Source organism: Microcaecilia unicolor, chromosome 5 (assembly GCF_901765095.1).
Source record: "Microcaecilia unicolor chromosome 5, aMicUni1.1, whole genome shotgun sequence".
Lineage (NCBI taxonomy): Eukaryota > Metazoa > Chordata > Amphibia > Gymnophiona > Siphonopidae > Microcaecilia > Microcaecilia unicolor.
Window position 1 is genome coordinate 196,118,196 of NC_044035.1, and position 17,380 is coordinate 196,135,575.

General features: G+C 50.0%; 1 protein-coding gene across 1 annotated transcript in view; it reads right to left on the reverse strand.

The window, feature by feature from the left end:
• Positions 1 to 17,380, reverse strand: part of ZDHHC1 (zinc finger DHHC-type containing 1) — a 433,998-nt gene that overhangs the window by 310,522 nt on the left and 106,096 nt on the right. The gene's annotated exons all lie outside the window — the stretch shown is intronic.

Here is a 17,380-nt window from a genome sequence, read left to right on the forward strand (position 1 = left end):
CGCATAATGTAAAGAAAAAACGGAAAGGGGCAAGCACAGAGAATGGCGTTTTAAAGGGCCAGCAATAAAGGGTTTGCAGCTGTGAACGCCCATAGTTCTCCACCCATAATCGAAATCACACGGCCCAAATCGCTAGAGCAGGTGCGGACGTTTAGGGATTTTGTGCATAATTGAAATTTGTATGCATATGTCAGGCCCGCCTATCCCGTTCCTACATGGGCGCCTCTGGCGAGTATTTAGGCGTTCTTCTCCGTATTTTCGAAACTTATTCGTATCATGGCACCACGGCAGCCCCTGACCCGCAAGGGTAATTTTAGTGATAGGGAAGTGGAACTACTGGTCCAGGAGATCGAGAGAAGACACAGCAATCTCTTCGCTCCCACAGTCCAGAGGCTCGCTGCCATCACAAAGCAGCGGGAATGGGAGGCGGTAAGGGACCGGCTGAATGCAGTCTTTCATTGTGGGCGAGATGTGAAAGACTGTAAACGCAAGTGGCGCAAGCTGAGGCGGATGTGAGGAGGAAGGCTGGTGCCAACCCCCCAGCAGATGACACCGGTAACCTCACCCCCTTGGAGCGCAGGATTCACGGCCTGTTACCCCAGGAGAGGATCCATGTGATCGGGGCCCTTGACACCTCAAGACAGCCTGAGGGCTCAGGTAGGTTGACCATTATGAAGCTGGGGTATCTGTTGTGTTGCACTTCACTGTGTTACACAAGTGGGGGACAGGAGGAGGGAGGTGGGGGGAGGAGGGAGGTGGGGTTTGGAGTTTCAGCAATGTGTGTGTCTGACTGTGTTGAAGTGTAGACTAAAAGGCCACCTTTATGATGCTGCCTTTAACTCCTAACCACTACTTACTTGCTCAGTACCCTTACTCACTATCCCCACCTTAGTCATTCCCTTACCTCTTACTTGTCCTGTCTATCTGTCTGTCTTCATTAGATTGTAAGCTCTATTTGATTAGTAGTAGTAGTGTGTGAAGGTTACCAGTGTTTCACAGCTTGGGGAACCTTCCCCACTCCCTCCTCTTTTCCATCATCAGTCTGCATATTTCCTTCCCACACCTCTGTTCTGTAGCCACTGTGGCCCACATGCATTAAAGTAAAGGAGCCAGCAACCTGCTTCATAAAGCAGTTCTAGGCAGTCTTTCACAAACAAATATACAACAGAAAGCTTGTCCAGAACTTGTGAGCAGTGTCCTTCTCTTGGCTCTCTGTCCACCACCTCTACCCAGCTGCCTGTGTGGCTGTCTTTCACATCGGTGCCAATTCCATTCCTCCTCACCATCTCTTTGCTGGGTCATCAAGTGTGGGGCAATGTATATGAATGCTGAAAAAGAAAAGTGGGTTATTTTCACCAACACACTTCCTCCCCTTTTGCTATACAGGTGATGACTCTGATGAGGCTGGCCCTAGTGGCCTCCAGTCCCAGCAAAGCAGTACAGCAGCAGAAGCAGCAGTAGAGGCTCTACCTCCACCACCTGCAGAAGCAGCAGTAGAGGCTCGACCTCCACCACCTTGAGATCGTCCGCCTCCCCAGCCACTGGTGCAGCACCCACCCCACCAGCTCCCGTTCTGGGTCCTGTGCACAGGTTGCAGCCCAGAAGGTGGCCAGACTTCCACAGGGCAGCCGAGGCAGCAGGCTGCTATGTGGATACAGAGGAGAACAGTGGGAGCAGCAAATCAGAGGAGTGTGAAGTGAACAGACTTCCCCTGCAGCACCAGATGCAAAGGAACATGGTGGGAGGGGTAGGAGGGGATGGGGAGGGGGAGGGGAAAGTGATGGGACATGCTGGAGGATGAGGGTTCGTGGGAGGGGGGGTGAGGGTTGGTGGGAGGGGGGATGGTGGGGTGGTGGTGGTGGTGGTGTTCTGTAAATACTTATGTGATAGAAATAAATGTGCACTTACTCTCACAGAAAACTTGTTTCGATGAGTCTTTGTCTGGCTCTGACCCCCAGCTGGTGAGCAGTGAGCTCTGCTCTGTGGGCGGGAGGTGGAGGGGGCTCCTCATCCGGCTCATCTGGGGCCTGCTCCTCTGGTGGCTGTGGCTCTTCTGGGAGGGCCTGTCCTCTGCGCTGGGCCAAACTGTGCAGCATGCAGCAGGCCATGAAGATGTTTACCACCTTTTGGGGGCTATAAAGGAGCTCCGGTCCAGACAGCGAAAACGGTTCTTAAGTAATCAAAACGTCCGCTCAATGATCCCACGGGTGCTGCGATGTCTGGCGTTGTATGTCTCTTCTGACCCTGGTTGTGGGTGCACCATGGGGGTCATGAGCCACATCCTCTGTGGGTAGCCTCTGTCACCTTTGGGGAGAAGCAGAATGAGAAAGATGAGTGAGTGTTGTTTGAAGCAGGTACCTTGTGATGGTGGTGGTGGTGGGGGGGGGGGGTGTTATAGTGGCTTGTGCAGGAGGTATAGTTTGGGCAGATCCATGCTGCACTTACCTAGTAGCCAGCCACCAGGGAACTCCCCTCGCTCAAACCTCTGGAAGATGCCCGAGTGCTGCAGGATATACGCATCATGAGTGGACCCTGGGTAGCGGGCACACACATCTATGATCTCCCCCTGGGCATCACACACCACTTGCATATTCATGGAGTGAAAGGCTTTGCGGTTTCTGTAAGTGGCCTCTCGTGCCCGGGGGGGTCTCAGTGCAACATGTGTGCAGTCTATCACACCTATGATTGAGGGGAAGTGAGCTACAGCGTAAAAGGCAGCCATTTTGTTCTGCAGGGCCTGGGGGGTGCTGGGGAAGGTGATGTATTGAGAGGTGTGGGTAAGGAAAGCAGCAAGGAACTGGGTGAGACAGTTTGAAATAGAAGCCTGGGTGAGACCTGTGTTAACAGCTAGTACAGACTGGAAACTCCCAGTGGTCAGGACAGAGAGAGAGGCAGTGACTTTGAGGTGGACAGGGATGGGGTTATTCCTACGGGTCCTGGGCTGAAGGAGGGGTTGCAGCTGCTCACAAAGCTGCTGAATGGTAGCCCTATCGAACCGGAACCTTGTGAGACACTGCTGGTCAGTGAGGTCTGGGAAAGTGGTGCGGGCCCTTAACACTCGGGGCCGTGAGTAGCTCCTGCGGTGTGTGTCCTCTTCCTCCACCATGCAAGCCACCAGTGAATTTAGTCCCTCCATTTCCCCACCAGTGCTCAACAACAACAACAAACAGAACCTGACTCCAACCACCGACAAACACACTGCAATTGCAAGCACTCTCTCTGGCCACTCACTCGACAAACAGGAAATGACTGTGGTCACACACACAGCTGCAGCACTACAGAGGTAAGGGAATACAAATAGTAACTTGGGAACAGTGAACAGAGAGGGATAGGGGGAGGGGATGGGGCAGATAGAGGAAGGGGTAGGGAAAGGTGAAAAGGTTAAACACAGAAGACGCAGGTGAGGGTGAAAACGTTCGGACTAGGGCACACAGACAAGGGTAACAGGTACTGAACAAACTCTCAGCTTTCTCTCCAAACAACAATTCAGCTCTCCCAACAACGATCTCGCCACTCTCCAACTCCGCACAATCGCTAATGGGTCTAAAGACGATTTCGCCCTTACTCTGGTCGCTTTTATTTCAGGTCCAACTACTAACGCCCATGTCCCCGCCCATGGCAAACCATTTCGCTATCCGTTTGAAACGTCTATCTGGTAACGCCGCCCCTAACACGCCCCCCGACACGTCCCTTATGATGTCGCTTGTCGATGGGCGTTCGCGCGCAGTGAGCGTCTTTAAAGTCGTGTTTCGATTATTAGGTTTGGGCGCACTTTGGCCACGGAGACGCACATATGCCTTTTGGGTCACTTTTTGGACGCCTTTGACTTTCGAAAATAAGCTGGTCAGTCTCCCAGTCTGGTAAGGTCCTCTTGTAATTTTTCACAATCCTCTCACGATTTAACAACTTTGAATAACTTTGTGTCGTCAGCAAATTTAACTAACTCCCATCTCTAGGTCATTTATAAATATGTTAAAAAGCAGCGGTCCCAGCACATACCCCTGGGGAACCCCACTAACTACCCTTCTGATGGGAACCACAAAAAATCAAACTATGTGGAAGTTAGGTAATCACCTAAGTAATACCAAATTATCTGTAACTTTATTAGTTCAGTAAGATTAGCAGGTGCCTAGGCATAGCATTGTATTCCTATGTATTACATTATTTTAGCTAATATTAGTAGACTGCATACTTTTTGCTAAAACCTAAACTGCATTCTGAGCTAAGAGAGTAAAAGTCAGATTCCTCACATTCCTTCCCATCTGATAAGGAGAGAGGCTTCAGCCAGAAACCAGTTTTCCCCTGATAAGGATATCAATAGAAATCAAACAAAATAAAACATGGAAAAGAAAATAAGATAATACCTTTTTTATTGGACATAACTTAATACATTTCTTGATTAGCTTTCGAAGGTTGCCCTTCTTCGTCAAATCGGAAATAAGCAAATGTGCTAGCTGACAGTGTATATAAGTGAAAACATTCAAGCATTACTATGACAGTCTGACAGGGTGGGAGGATGGGGGTGGGTAGGAGGTATGCTTTGATGTCCCCATGCATACCTCCTACCCACCCCCATCCTCCCACCCTGTTAGACTGTCATAGTAATGCTTGAATGTTTTCACTTATATACACTGTCAGCTAGCACATTTGCTTATTTCCGATCTGACGAAGAAGGGCAACCTTCGAAAGCTAATCAAGAAATGTATTACGTTATGTCCAATAAAAAAGGTATCATCTTATTTTCTTTTCCATGTTTTATTTTGTTTGATTTCTATTGATAACCTTAAGAGTGGACTAACACGGCTACCACACTCCTCTACCCCTGATAAGGAAAAAGCCTCAGCCAGAAACCAGTTCTTCCCTACATGATCAGGGAAACCTACATGGTCAGGGATTTCCCTATTGGCTGATAGCCAGCCTGGGGTGGTCAGGGCTGAGGTATATCCTTAAGTGCCTTTGTCTATTTTGGCACCCTTTTTCTCTTTGCTTAATTTCTCCCCTCAATCTTCTCTCCTTGACTCTGTCTTTTCACCTCCTTTGTTGGGACTGCAGGCCTTTTTTTCATGCAAAAGAAGTTCTACAGCTAGGCAGAGCTCCGAAGACTGACAAGAAGAATTTTGGATGCTGTTTCTGTATGTTCCTGGCTTCTGACTTGTATACTGTATTCCTGAATCCGGCTCACCTTAATCCTGCGAGACACATCGATCTACAGTATGCAAATAAAAGATGTTTTATCTATACTAAATGTCTGAGTGTTATCTGCAGTGCTTTTTTTGTAGAAAAAAAGGTGCCGGTACTCATTATGGGCGGGGTCACCACATATGGCTCCACCCCTATGATAGCCACACCCATATTAACCACACCCCCTATACCAGCCATGGCGCATATAAACAGACATCATTGAAAATATTACAGTACTGTAGGAGAAAAAAATAACGTGATTTTTTTTCATTATAAATAATCTCTGTAAGCTCTTACAGCTCCAGTATACCCAGTGCAAAATAAGACAGCCAATGTAAATTCTCAAATTGGACATATTACAAACATTAAAATGAAAATAAAATGATTTTTTTCTACCTTTGTTGTCTGGTGACTGTTTTTCTTTCCATATTGGTCCCAGTCTATGATTCTCCTTTCCTTTGTTTTCGCTTAACTCTTCTGTGCCATTTGTCATTTTTGTCTCCTTTTTCTTTGCTTTCTTCAATATTTTTCAGGCTCTCTCTCTGTCCAGATTTAATTCATTCTTACTATCTATTCTTAATCTACCTGTGGCTTTTCATCTTTTCCTCACCCTTGTTCTCCCCATGCCCCTTCCTCTTATTCTCCAGTCTTTCTCTATTCCCCTTTTCCATCCAGCAGCTCTGCTTTCTCTCCCCATCCTTCCAGTGTCTCCCCTATTTCTTTCTGCATTCTTCCATCCAGCGTCTTCCCTCTTTCTCTCCCTATCCCCATCCTTCCATCTGTTTTTCCCTCTCTCTCTCTCCCCATCCTTCCATCTGTTTTTCCCCCTCTCTCTCCCCATCCTTCCATCTGTTTTCCCTCTCTCTTTCCCCATCCTTCCATCTGTTTTTCCCTCTCTCCCCAATCCTTCCATCTGTGTTTTTCCCTCTCTCCCCAATCCTTCCATCTGTTTTTCCCTATCTCTCCCCATCCTTCCATCTGTTTCCCCTCTCTCTCCCCAATCCTTCCCTGTTGTTTTCCCTCTTTCTCTCTCTCCCCATCCTTCCATCTGTTTTTCCCCTCTCTCCCCAATCCTTCCATCTGTTTTTCCCCTCTTTCTCTCTCTCTCCCCAATCCTTCCCTCTGTTGATTTCCCTCTTTCTCTCTCCCCAATCCTTCCCTCTGTTGTTTTCCCTCTCTCTCTCTCTCCCCAATCCTTCCCTCTGTTGTTTTCCCTCTTTCTCTCTCTCTCCCCAATCCTTCCCTCTGTTGATTTCCCTCTTTCTCTCTCTCCCCAATCCTTCCCTCTGTTGGTTTCCCTCTTTCTCTCTCTCCCCATCCTTCCATCTGTTTTCCCTCTCTCTTTCCCCATCCTTCCATCTGTTTTCCCTTTCTCTTTCCCCATCCTTCCATCTGTTTTTCCCTCTCTCCCCAATCCTTCCATCTGTGTTTTTCCCTCTCTCTCCCCATCCTTCCATCTGTTTTTCCCCTCTCTCCCCAATCCTTCCATCTGTTTTTCCCTCTCTCTCCCCATCCTTCCATCTGTTTTCCCCTCTCTCTCCCCAATCCTTCCCGCTGTTGTTTTCCCTCTCAATCTCTCTCCCCAATCCTTCCCTCTGTTGTTTTCCCTCTCTCTCTCTCTCTCCCCAATCCTTCCCTCTGTTGTTTTCCCTCTTTCTCTCTCCCCAATCCTTCCCTCTGTTGTGTTCCCTCTCTCTCTCCCCAATTCTTCCCTCTGTTGATTTCCCTCTTTCTCTCTCTCCCCAATCCTTCCCTCTGTTGGTTTTCCTCTTTCTCTTTCTCCCCAATCCTTCCCTCTGTTGGTTTCCCTCTTTCTCTCTCCCCAATCCTTCCCTCTGTTGTGTTCCCTCTCTCTCTCCCCAATTCTTCCCTCTGTTGATTTCCCTCTTTCTCTCTCTCCCCAATCCTTCCCTCTGTTGGTTTTCCTCTTTCTCTTTCTCCCCAATCCTTCCCTCTGTTGGTTTCCCTCTCCCTGCCAAGTTTCCCGCGAACGGCGCGAAGTCGCGACGCACGCGGCACCAGCCCCTATTTCCGGCCGCTGCTGCTTCTCCTGTTGAGCAGCAGCGGCCGCTACACAAAGAAAAAGAAGATTTTAAAAAAAAATTGAAACCTGGCTGAAACGCGGCACCCCGGCACTGTAGACAGCCATTAGGCATTGGCTGTTGCCCCGCAGGCGCTCCTCCTCTTGCCTCTACGTCACTGCCCCTGGAGGAAGACCCTGGAGGAGCGCAGTGACGTAGAGGCAAGAGGAGGAGCGACTGCGTGGCAACAGCCAATGCCTAATGGCTGTCTACAGTGCCGGGGTGCCGCGTTTCAGCCAGGTTTGAAGTTTTTTAAAAAATCTTTTTCTTTGTGTAGCGGCCGCTGCTGCTCAACAGGAGAAGCAGCAGCGGCCGTAAATGGGGGCTGGCACTGCGTGCGGGACATGGACTCATGGGGCGGGGGGAGCAAAAAAAAAAAGGTGCCGGTACGCCGTACCGTTGCGTACCGGCACAAAAAAAGCACTGGTTATCTGCACATATCTCTGGGAAACTTAAAGAACTGCATCAGCCGTGGAGAGACAATATAGACTGCAAGCAGTAAAGAGCTTACAGCGGGCTGCCTCATGACCCAGATTGGGAAGGCGGAATAGGCTGTAGCTGAGAGCTTGTAGTAGAAACTGTCTAGCTGGCAGGCCGTAGAGGCTGTGGGTTAGTTGCGCACAGAGTTCACAGTATAGGCGGCTGCCTAGCAGCTCACATCACCTTCTCCATTGAGAATACTGACCATGAAATGAGATTGAAGGGGGGCAGACTCAAGAAGAATGTCAGGAAGTATTTTTTCACGGAGAGGGTGGTGGATGCTTGGAATGCCCTCCCGCGGGAGGTGGTGAAGATGAAAACAGTAACGAAATTCAAACATGCGTGGGATAAACATAAAATAATCCTGTGCAGAAGGAAGGGATCCTCAGGAGCTTAGCCTAGAATGGGTGACAGAGCTGGTGGTTGGGAGGCGGGGCTAGTGCTGGGCAGACTTATACGGTCTGTGCCGGGGCTGGTGGATGGGAGGCGGTACTAGTGCTAGGCAGACTTATACGGTCTGTGCCGGGGCTGGTGGTTGGGCGGCGGGGATAGTGCTGGGCAGATTTATACGGTCTGTGCCAGAGCCGGTGGTGGGAGGCAGGGATAGTGCTGGGCAGACTTATACGGTCTGTGCCAGAGCTGGTGGTGGGAGGCGGGGCTGGTAGTTGGGAGGCGGGGATAATGCTGGGCAGACTTAAACGGTCTGTGCCCTGAAGAGGACAGTACAAATAAAAAAGTAGCACATGAATTTATCTTCTTGGGCAGACTGGATGGACCGTGCAGGTTTTTGTCTGCCGTTATCTACTATGTTACTATGTTACTATTTAGCCCTACTCTCTATCTTTTAACCAGTTTTAATCCACAATAGAACACTACTTCCTATCCCATGACTCTCCAATTTCCTCTGGAGTCTTTCATGGGTTACTTTGTCAAATGCCTTCTGAAATCCAGATACACAATATCAACCGGCTCACCTTTATCCACATGTTTGTTCAACCCTTCAAAGAAATGTAATAGATTGGTAAGGCAAGATTTCTCTTCACTAAATCCATGTTGGCTTTGTCTCATTAATCCATGCTTTTGAATATGCTCTGTAATTTTGTTCTTTATAATAGTCTCTACCATTTTGCCCGGCACCGACGTTCCCAGATCTCCTCTGGAACCTTTTTTTTTTTTTTTTTTAAATCGGCGTTACATTGGCCACCCTCCAATCTTCCGGTACCACGCTCGATTTTAAAGATAAATTACATATTCCTAACAATAGTTCAGCAAGTTCATTTTTCAATTCTGTCAGTACTCTGGGATGGATACCATTCGGTCCAGGAGATTTGCTAACTCTTCAATTTGTCAAATTGCCCCATTACATCCTCCAGGTTTATAGAGATTTCATTCAGTTTTTCTGATTCATCAGCATTGAATACCATTTCTGGCACCATCTTCCTCAGTGAAGACCAAAGCATTCATTTAATCTCTCCGCTATGGCTTTGTCTTCCCTAATTGCCCCTTTTACCCCTCTGTCATCTAGCTGTCCCATGAGGTTTTTTTCCGGCTTCCTGCTTTTAATATACCTAAAAAAAAAATTTACTATATGTTTTTGCCTCCAACGCAATCTTTTTTTCCAAAGTCCCTCTTTGCCTTCCTTATCAGCACTTTGAATTTGACCTGACATTCCTTATGCTGTTTCTTATTATTTTCAGTCAGTTCCGTCTTCCATTTTCTGAAGAATTTTCTTTTAGCTCTAATAGCTTCCTTCACCTCACTTTTTAACCATGCCAGTTGTCGTTTGGTCTTCCTTCCTCCTTTTTTAATACACAGAATATATTTGGCCTGGGCTTCCAGGATGGTATTTTTGAACAGCATCCATGCCTGATGTAAATTTTTGACCCTCACAGCTGCTCCTCCTCTAATTCGTTTTCATCGTTCTTCTCATTTTACCATAATCTCCTTTTTGAAAGTTAAATGCTAACGTATTGGATTTCCTACGTATACTTACTCCAAAGTTGATTCCCAGGGCCAAAAAGTTTGATTGCGTTTCCCCTCTTCTTCAAGCAGAAGACTGGCTACCCATTCAATACCAAATTCTTTTCATGATTATTGTTACCACTTTCCAAATTCTTCATTCTGGTCTCCCACTTTTCTTATTTAAACACCTCCATACCTACTCTCCAAAACATACTTTATGTTCCTCTCAACAGCAACTTTTGGTAGTACCTTTGTTCGTTCAGGTGCGTTCATATCTTGACAGAACCACCTCATCCTCAGTCGTTACACAGTTACAAAGCTTACAAAGCTGGGGCAAGAGATTCACTGAAGTTTTGCTGCCTAATGGTCAGAGCTACACAAGCTGTGGTACGTCTGTAACAGGTTTACAGAAGCTGCGCCAAGCCAGGAGCCAGTGCAGCTTAAGCCATGGTATGTAGGAAGCTGATGTTACCAAAACTGCACCATGTAGGGAGCTGGGCCTGCCAAATGCAAGCCCTGCAGGAAGCTAATGCTCCCGAATCTGAGCCCCAAAGGAAGCTGGTGTTGCTGCAGCTGTGCTATGTCAGGAACTGATGCAACTTTAGGTGTGCCATGCAGGGAACTGGTGCTGCTGTAGCTGCTAAAAAAATAATTCAAAAGTATGTAGAGTCAATTGAATCAATCAAAACCAAAAATCGAAAAATGACCCACTGTAATGTCTTTAGCTCTATAGATCGGTTGATCTGGAGCTCTTTGAGGCTTTTTCCTTCCTTTAATGTACATTCTTGTCATTTATGCATATTCTTGAAATTACAGTGGGTCATTTTTTTTATTTTTAGTTTTGATTGGCTGCTGTACCTGCGTCATGCCAAGAGCCAGAGTCCAGATGCTGTGCTATGCAGTGAGGTGGAGACACAGAGGCCACTATCTTATTTATTGTATGTGTATGTGTATGTTTACTATGTAATCCGCCTAGAATTTTTGAGATATGCAGAATATAAGATTTTTACAATAAACAATGTACCACGAAGGGAACTGGTGACACAGATGCTGTGCCCATTGTGTCATACAGGGAGTTAAAATCACAGGAGCTGTGTCATGCAGTGAGTTAGTACTGCAGAGTTTGTGCCAGGTAGGGAGATGGTGCTGCCATTGCTGGACTATACCGGGAGCTGGAATTGCCAAAACTATGCCATGCCAGCAGCCAGTGCCGTTGAAGCAAAGCCATGAAGTAAGCTCCAGCTTTGACACCATGCCCCATAGGAAGCTGGTGTTCCCAGAGCAGTGTTATGCAGGAGGCTGGAGTAACTAGAACTGCAATACAAAAAAAAAAGCCTTACCATGCAGGCAGCAGGCACCGCTAATGAATTCCTAGGCAGTGTCTGTTGCTAAGGATGTAACCTACAGTGAACTACTGAAGAGGCAGCAGTAAAGTGAAGTTTATGTCATAGGCTGGAGTGGCTGCTGAAACATGGAAGCTATGTCATAGGCTGGAGTGGCTGCTGAAACATGGCACTCAATATCGGCCAAGCTAGTTACAGAGCTAGCTTTTGAAAAAACCATTCTCTGCAGCTGAGTGTCTCTGAAGTCAAGATGCTACAGAGAACAAAATGCTGGTGGAAAACTTTGTGAGAGAAACCTGCATCTCAGTTATAGCTTCAGGAACGTGTCCCAATTCAAGTGTCTGCACAAACCATATACAGGAAGATTTCTCATACATAATAATCGGAATTAGCAAGCTCTCCTTTTTCAAGAGTTTATAACAGCGCCAACTGCCCTGAATAACTAAGTGCCAACATTTCAGGAGGCTGGAATAAAAGGAGGCAACCAATATTACAGTTCATTAGCAAACTGCAGAGCCCAGCAGAGTTGGTTCATCAAGACCACAGCCAACAAGAAGACTACAAAGCCAGCAAACACCAGAAATCCGAGCCTGTTGTTACAAGCTAAAATGTAAATTCTGTCAAGAAGAACCCAAAAAGAAAATGCCCTCAGGCAAAGAGATTCCTGCCAGTCACCCGACCCTTAAGAGTAAAGATGCAATAGAGAGACCACCACAGAGCAAGCCAGAAGGTAAAATTATGTAACATACCTGATAATTTTCTTTCCATTAATCATAGCTGATCAATCCATAGACTGGTGGGTTGTGTCCATCTACCAGCAGATGGAGATAGAGAGCAATCCTTTTGCCTCCCTATATGTGGTCATGTGCTGCCGGAAACTCCTCAGTATGTCGATATCCAAGCTCCATCCGCAGGACTCAGCACTTAGAGAATTACACCCACAAAGGGACACTCTGCCCAGCTCACCACCGCCGAAACAGGGGAGGGGAATTAACCCAGCTCATCCCCACACAAGTGGGGGAGGGGAATCCGTCCAGCTCATCCTCGCGGAGCGGGGGAGGGACACCACCCCGCCGATGCGGGGGGATCTGGCTTATCCTGCAACCGCAACCGCGGGAGAAGCTGACTGACCCTAACACCGCCGAAGCGGGAGGGGTACAAAGCTGCCCTACAGCCGCACGAAGCGGGAGGGAGCGCCGGCAGAATTTATGTCTCAATCCAGCCCCGTAAAACGGAGGGGAGAGGAATGCAGCAGCTTACTGTAACACAAACTCGTCTCAACTCTTGAAGAATCCAATTGAAAAAACTTGAACATGAAGTCCTCCTGAACAGGAACTGAAGACTAAACTTGAATCTGAAATGCAACCAGAATATAAACAGTACAGATATCTGGGAGGGGCTATGGATTGATCAGCTATGATTAATGGAAAGAAAATTATCAGGTATGATACATAATTTTACCTTCCATATCATCATGCTGATCAATCCATAGACTGGTGGGATGTACCGAAGCAATACTCACCCAGGGCGGGACATTGAAATCCCTGACCGCAACACTGAAGCTCCAAACCAGGCCTCTGCCCGAGCAGCCACAGTCAAGCGGTAATGCCTGGAGAAGGTATGGGCCGATGCCCAAGTTGCCGCCTTGCAAATCTCTTCCAAGGAGACGGACCCGGCCTCTGCCATCGAGGCCGCCTGAGCTCTAGTGGAGTGAGCCTTCAGCTGGATAGGCGGCACCTTCCCCGCGGCCACATAAGCCGCTGCAATGGCTTCCTTGACCCATCTTGCCACTGTAGGCTTAGCAGCCTGCAGACCCTTACGAGGACCTGCAAACATGACAAACAGATGATCCGATTTCCGGAAATCATTGGTCACTTCCAAGTATCTGATGATGACTCGTCTCACATCCAGATATTTGAGAGCAGAGTATTCCTCTGGGTAGTCCTCCCTACGAAAGGAAGGGAGACAGAGCTGCTGATTCACATGGAAGCGAGAAACAATCTTGGGCAGGAAGGAAGGCACTGTGCGAATAGTCACTCCTGCCTCAGTGAACTGCAGAAAAGGCTCTCGACATGAGAGTGCCTGGAGCTCGGAAACTCTTCTGGCTGAAGTGATAGCCACCAAAAAGACTGCTTTCAACGTCAGGTCTTTCAGAGATGCCATCGACAAGGGTTCAAAAGGCGGCTTCTGCAAGGCTCTTAGAACCAGGTTGAGATTCCACGCAGGCACCACTGAGTGCAGAGGAGGGCGCAGGTGATTAACTCCCTTGAGAAAACGTACCACATCTGGCTGCGAAGCCAGGGAAGCACCCTTCAGGCGGCCCCTGAAGCAAGCCAGAGCCGCTACCTGGACTTTAAGGGAACTGAGCGACAGGCCTTTCTCCAGACCTTCTTGCAGGAACGCCAGCACTGAAGAAATTGGAGCAGTGAAGGGAGAAAGTGAGCCTGCTTCACACCACGCTGCAAAGGTACGCCAAACCCTGGCGTAAGCAGTAGAAGTAGAGCGCTTCCTCGCTCTCAGCATAGTGGCGATGACCTTGTCTGAGAAGCCCTTCTTCCTCAGACGCTGCCGCTCAATAGCCAGGCCGTAAGACCAAAGGGGGAGGGATCCTCCATCACCACGGGACCCTGATGCAACAGGCCCTGCTCCACTGGCAGCTGCAGAGGCTCGTCCACTGAGAGCCTGATCAAGTCCGCATACCAGGGACATCTGGGCCAGTCCAGACCCACCAGGATTATCCGGCCCGGATGCTTTGCCACCCGGTCTAGTACTCTGCCCAACATGGGCCAGGGTGGGAACACATAGAGAAGCTCTTGTGTCGGCCACTGTTGGAGAAGAGCATCTACTCCCAGAGATCGAGGGTCCCGTCCTCTGCTGAAAAAGCGCGGCACTTGGCAATTGGCCGATGACGCCATCAGATCTAGGCTCGGCTGGCCCCAGCGCTTCGTGATGTCCAAGAACGCCTGAGCCGATAACTGCCACTCTCCGAGATCCAAGGTATTGCGACTGAGAAAGTCCGCCTTGACATTCATGACTCCGGCAATGTGGGCAGCTGACAGCTGTTCCAGGTTCGCTTCCGCCCACTGGCATAGATTCATGGCTTCCTTGGCTAGAGGGGCGCTCTTGGTACCTCCCTGGCGGTTGACATAGGCCACAGCCGTGGCATTGTCCGACAGGACCCGTACTGGCTTCAACACCAGTACCGGGAGGAACTCCAAAAGCGCCAACCGAATGGCTCTGAGTTCCAGGAGGTTGATAGACCACTTTGCCTCTGCAGGAGACCAGAGCCCCTGCGCTGTCCTTCCCAAGCAGTGGGCTCCCCAGCCCGTCAAAGAGGCGTCCATCGTGACGACAATCCACTCCGGGGTCACAAGAGGCATCCCTGCAGACAACTTGTCTGTCTTCAGCCACCAGCTCAGCGCCTTGCGCACTGCTGGGTCCAAGGGAAGGTGCACAGCATAATCCTCCGACACCGGAGTCCAGCGCTGCAGCAGAGAGTGTTGTAGTGGTCTCATATGAGCCCTGGCCCAGGGCACTACTTCCATCGTGGCCGTCATAGAGCCCAACAGCTGCACATAGTCCCAAGCCCGAAGCGGAGAGGCTACTAGGAACTGGTCCACCTGAGCCTGAAGTTTGACAATCCGATTGTCCGGCAGGAACACTCTGCCCACTTGGGTGTCGAATCGAACTCCCAGATACTCCAGGGACTGAGTCGGGCACAGCTGGCTTTTCTCCCAGTTGATGATCCACCCCAGGGAGCTCAAAAGAGCAATCACCCGGTCCACAGCTTCGCCGCACTCTGCATAAGAGGGGGCTCGGATCAACCAGTCGTCCAGATAAGGATGGACTTGTACTCCTTCCTTTCGCAGGAAGGCCGCGATGACCACCATTACTTTGGAGAAGGTCCGCGGAGCAGTAGCCAACCCGAACAGGAGAGCTCTGAACTGGAAGTGTCAGCCCAGGACTGCAAAACGCAGAAAGCGTTGATGAGGAGGCCAGATGGGAATATGCAAGTACGCTTCCTTGATGTCCAAGGATGCCAGGAACTCTCCTGCCTTCACTGCCGCTATAACAGAGCGGAGAGTCTCCATGAGAAAGTGCCGAACTTTCAAGGCCCGATTGACACCTTTGAGGTCGAGGATAGGCCGTACAGAACCTCCTTTCTTTGGTACCACAAAGTAAATGGAGTAACATCCCTTGCCAAGCTGATTTTCTGGCACCGGAACGAGCGCACCCAGGCGGATCAGATTGACCAAGGTCTGCTGCACTGCCACAGCTTTGACCGGAGACTTGCAGGGAGAGAGTACAAACCCGTCTCTTAAGGGTCGGCAGAACTCTAGCTTGTAGCCGTCTCTGATGACTTCCAGCACCCAAGTTACCCTGGTCCACTCGCCCAGAAACGAGGACAGGCGTCCTCCAATCTGCACTGGGCCATGGACCAGGACCCCGTCATTGAGTACGAGACCCTGGGGGAGGACCGGAGGGAGCACCTCCGGGACGGCGGTCTCTGCGAAAGGAATGCTGCTTGGGGGAGAAATTCCTCTTGAAGGAAGAGGGGACAGAGGAGCCCGACTTGCCCGGGCGGTACCGACGGGCTTCCTGAAACCGTCCTCTGGAGATACCGGGGCGAGCACTGGCCCGAGCCCTGACCTCTGGTAACCTCTTGCCCTTAGACGTGCCGAGATCGGTCACAATTTTGTCCAGCTCGACCCCAAAGAGCAGCTTGCCTTTAAAAGGCAACTTAGCCAGGCGGGACTTAGAGGCGTGGTCAGCAGACCAATGTTTCAGCCAAAGCCAGCGTCGCGCAGAGACTGTCTGAGCCATACCTTTAGCCGAGGCTCTCAAGACATCATACAGTAAGTCTGCCAAATAAGCCAAGCCCGATTCCAGGGCCAGCCAATCAGCCCTCAAGGAAGGATCCGAGGGGGAAGCCCGCTGCACAATCGTGAGGCACGCCCTGGCCACATAGGAGCCGCAAACTGAGGCCTGCAAACTTAAGGCAGCCGCCTCGAAGGACGACCTTAAGGCTGCCTCCAATCTTCTGTCTTGGGCGTCCTTTAGGGCCGTGCCACCTTCCACCGGCAACGCCGTTTTCTTAGTCACCGCAGTGATTAAAGAATCCATGGTAGGCCAAAGAAAGGCCTCCCGTTCACTTTCAGGCAAAGGATAGAGGCGGGACATAGCCCTAGCCACTTTGAGGCTCACTTCCGGGACATCCCATTGAGCCGAAATTAAGGTGTGCATGGCATCATGCACGTGGAAGGTTCTAGGCGGGCGCTTCGTCCCCAGCATAATGGCGGAGCCAACAGGGGCTGAGGGAGAGACGTCCTCTGGAGAGGAAATCTTCAAAATGCTCATGGCCTGCACTAACAGGTTGGGCAAATCCTCTGAGCGAAAGATCCGCGCTGCAGAGGGGTCATCCGCTCCATCCGAGCGGGAATCCGTCTCCTCCAAGGAATCCCCAAAGGACCGTTGGGAGAACTCAGATACGCTGCCCTCATCTACATCAGAGGAAACAGAGTCCTCTAAGGCCTGGGAATCCACCCGAGGGCGTTTACTTCCGGGGGCCTCAACCCCTTTATCGGACAAGGGAGAAGGGGCAGCGTTTTGCATAAGGAAGGCCTGATGCAGCAGCAAAATAAACTCGGGGGAGAAACCCCCCAGACTGTGCACTTCAGCAGCCTGGGCCACAGCCCTAGACGCACCCTCAACCGGCGCTCGCAAGAGCGGGGGAGAAACATGCTGCGCATCCAAGATGGCGTCCGGCGCGACACTCCGCGAAGGAGCCACGCGGGAAGAACGGCGCTTAACTTTAGCCGCTTTTTTTGCCGTCGCCCAAATCAAGGGCGGCCATGGCATTAACGTCTCCCAGCTCAAGGGCGGCCCAAGAAGAAGCCGTCCGAGCAGAGTGGCCGGCCAAGATGGCGGAGGCGAGCAGCGGGGGATGGGCGTTTATGGCGGGAAAAACCGCCGCACCGGAGGAAGACCCGGGACACTGACCGGCCTCCGAACTGACACCCAACAAGGGCGAATCAGACTTTAAGACCCCCGCATCCCCGCTAGAAGCGCACACGCGGTCCGGGGAGCGATTCTTCGCGCCCTCGCCCTCCGACGCCATAGGCCACGTGGAGATCGATCGGGGAACCCCCTGCCCGCTATAAAAAGGTAAAAATTACCTGCTTCTCGCTCCGAGCTGTAACAACCTGGTGTCCCAGTGAGTAGCTGCAATAAACGTTTAAATAAACGTCGAAATAAACGCCTTTAAGGACTTCCAAAATTTTGTTGTTTTTTTTTAACGGAGCCAGCGGGAGGGGGGAGAAAAGGAGGGACCTG